Below are 3,580 nucleotides of genomic sequence, written 5' to 3'. Positions count from 1 at the left end.
GTTCTTTCACTCTGCCCATCAGTTTGAGGATGATAAGTAGTGCTAAGATTTAATTGAGTTCCTCACGTTTGTTGAAAACAATTCCAGAAATGAGACGTAAATCTACTGTCTCGATCGGATATGATAGATAATGGCACACCATGTAATGCTTCGATATTGTTTACGTATATTCGTGCCAATCTATCTATAGAGTAAGATTCATTGATAGGTAAGAAATGAGCAGATTTAGTTAACCTATCAATAATGAAGACTAGGTATGTGTTTGTTATGGGAGGAGGAGATGTAGTTTGGTGTAGAGACAATCAACCGTCTAGTTGTCTAGCACCGAAGCTAAATACCGTGCAGCCGTGATGGTTGCTCAAGAGAGTACTTGGTTAGTGCAGCTCATGAAGGAGTTGAATCAAAAGATGAGAGCTAAGGTAATGTTGTTTGGATATAATATATCCTCGATTATGTTAACTGGGAATCCTATGCTTCATGCTCGAATGAAACATATTGAAGTTCACTATCACTTTATTCGTGAGAAAGTGTTGCAAGGAGAGATTGACTTTAAAATATGTCAACACGATGGAACAAGTTGCAGATATGTTCACGAAGATTTTGTCTAAAGAAAAGGTTATGAAGTTTTGCAGCGATATTGGCATATTGGAAGCTAATATCGAGAGGGAGTATTAAACGTTTGCGATATTATTAAGGGCGGTTCGGTAAAATCTCATGGGTTGTCTTGGAGGAGATTTAATATAATAATAATTCGTTTATTATTATAGATAAGTTATTCTTCTCTTAATAAGTTAGTCTTATCTGTTTTTAATCCTATTCTTGTTTAATTTAAATTGTGTATTTGATATATGATAGGATTAGAACTGATGGTTATAAATATACCCATCATCGATGTATTGTTGAGGTTTTCAGTTTGTTCTTTTTATCAATAACACAAGAACCGTGCGTTGATTAATTTGGTGTGTTCGATTAAGAAACTTGCAGCCCAGATAATTTGTTTTTTCTTTTCTGTTAGTCGAGAAGGAACTGCAGGTTCAGAATCTGAGTTCGTGTTCTGCTTTGTGATCCACTTGTGAAACGTTTTTAGTTTAACAGTAGGCAGTTCCACCAATCAAGTGGTAATGGCGCACTGGTCTTAATGATTGTCACCCATTGTCTTTTCCTGTTTCTTTAGGTCGCCAGTTGTCTCGTCTTGCTATATACAATTGGATGAATCGCTTTTGAATCAGAGTACTGCTGGGGCACTACAATACCTTGCCATAACCCGTGTGCCTTGAGATTGCATACACTGTCAATAAGGTGTCTTAGTTTCTTTAGACACCTACCGACCAACACGTGGCTGCAGTCAAGCATATTTTATGATATCTTTGTGGTCTAGTAATGCGCATGGTTTGACTTTTCGACTTTCCTACTACGCATGCTTACTCTGATCGATGTTGATTTGGATGGTTGTCCTAATGATTGAGGGTACAATAGATTATTGTATTTTTCTTGGACTGGACTTAATCAGTTTTGAGGTCCAGGAAACATGTTACAAGCCAAACAGAAGAACTCAACCCAAGAGACTAGTCTGATAGGTGAGGGAACCCATTTGGCTTATAAACCCCACATCAGTTGTCCGTACAAACCGATGTGGGATAAGTCCCATACCTTGCAATGGTTTCAGTCCGTAACAATATACCCTTCTTAGTGAGCCAGCCGTGACTAACGTGGCCGTGACCAACGAGGACGTTGGCCCTTAAGGAGGGTGTATTGTTACGGATTGAAACCATTGCAAGGTATAGGACTTGTCCCACATCGGTTGTATGGGCAACTGATGTGGGGTTTATAAGCCATATGGGTTCCCTCACCTATCAGACTAGTCTTTTGGGTTGTGTTCTTCTGTTTGGCTTGTAACATTGGTATTAGAGCCAACCTCGTAGTGGTGGCCTGGAGGAAGCTAGCTGTGACCAACGTGGCCGTGACCAATGAGGACTCGGAGTGGTGGCCCACGGAGTGGTGGCATGGAGTGAGCCAGCCGTGACCAACATGGCCGTGACCAACGAGGACGTTGGTCTTTAAGGAGGGTGTATTGTTACGGACTGAAACCATTGCAAGGTATGGGACTTGTCCCACATCGGTTGTATGGGCAACTGATGTGGGGTTTATAAGCCAAATGGGTTCCTCACCTATCAGACTAGTCTTTTGGGTTGAGTTCTTCTGTTTGGCTTGTAACAAAACAACATGCGATTGCTTGCTCTAGTACTGAGGATGAGTATCGCGCTCTTGCACACACTGCTACACAGATTCTTTGGACCATGTCTATTATTTAGGAGTATACTTATTTTGCTACACAGATTCTTTGGACCATGTCTATTATTTAGGAGTATACTTATTTCACTTTCAGGTCACCTACTATTTTGTGTGAAAACAATAACTGGAGCCAATTACTTAGCAATTGATCCTGTGCTTTATCAACATAAGAAACACCTTGAGATTGATTTGCATTTTATTTGCAATATGGCTCGACTAGATATATTGACCAAAGGGCTATCATCTTTACCGCATTGTGACACTTTTCGGTCCAAGCTTCACGTTGCCACGCCCTTTTAGCTTCAAGGGTGTATATATACATGTAGAAATAAAAGAGAGAAAGAGACAAACAAACATGTGTTTTTCAAAGTAAAGATAAGCATTGTATTGAAGAGCACATATGAAATGGCCAAGACAATAAACACACATTTTTATTAATTATAATACACATCACAACACATGTTTGCTTACAGTCGAATATATTTATACCAAACTATAGGTTATAATACACATAGGATATAAATTATAATAATACTAGTAATAATAACTTAGGGTAAGTCTAGATTACATAGAGTTTAACAGTTTTCACATTGTTATACTGTTTGGTACACCTCTGCCCGTAACCCCTGGAGTTGAAGTTGGTATTAGTAGCTCGTAAGGTGGAACTCCAACACCGCATCTATTCCTAAGCCTTAGATCAGCATTCCTCCTATTTATCTCATTTTCAATTCTTTTAACTTCCACTGAAAATCTATAGAATGCCTCAATAATCTTAGGTTCATACGGCCACCTAGTGTACGCACATTTTATCTCCCCAAGATACTCCTCCTCATGTGAATGTGCTGAGATTATATCAATTATGGCCATGTATTTTGTCGATTCTATCAAACTAGGCAAGGAAGCAACAAAATAGCCTTGTGGATCAGCCATGAAACTTGCAAACTCAAGTTCATGTTGTTGGGGTATAAGTTTTTGCATAAGTGGTGGCCTATTTGGAACATATCCACCATAGTGATACTGCCCAAAATTAAGTGCTGCGTGTTGCCCTGTTGATATCCATATTATAGTTGTTAATATCTCCGTTAGTTTATTAGGAGCACTTAGTTTAGGCCACCAATTAGCTTCATGAAGATCAGCGTGTCCCACGTTAATTGCTTCACTATACCATGACTGAAGTTCTGTGTCCGATATAATAGCATTTTCATCCGGGTAGTAATGATTTACATAAGTATGCACTAGCGCTTGAATTGCAGACCAAATGAGAAAGCCCATCATTGGCATATGGGTA

At 39.2% G+C, this 3,580-nt stretch overlaps 1 pseudogene; it reads right to left on the bottom strand.

Annotated features, from left to right (window-relative positions):
* Positions 1-2,877: 2,877 nt before the first annotated feature.
* Positions 2,878-3,564, bottom strand: LOC143618332 (lipoxygenase 1, chloroplastic pseudogene; annotated as a pseudogene).
* Positions 3,565-3,580: the final 16 nt, after the last annotated feature.

This window comes from Bidens hawaiensis, unplaced genomic scaffold (genome assembly GCF_021521415.1).
Source record: "Bidens hawaiensis isolate Kalapana, Puna unplaced genomic scaffold, B.hawaiensis_p1.1 tig00069369_1, whole genome shotgun sequence".
Classification (NCBI taxonomy): Eukaryota; Viridiplantae; Streptophyta; class Magnoliopsida; order Asterales; family Asteraceae; genus Bidens; species Bidens hawaiensis.
Note: the sequence above shows the minus strand (reverse complement) of the source record. Positions and strands in the feature narration are given on the sequence as shown.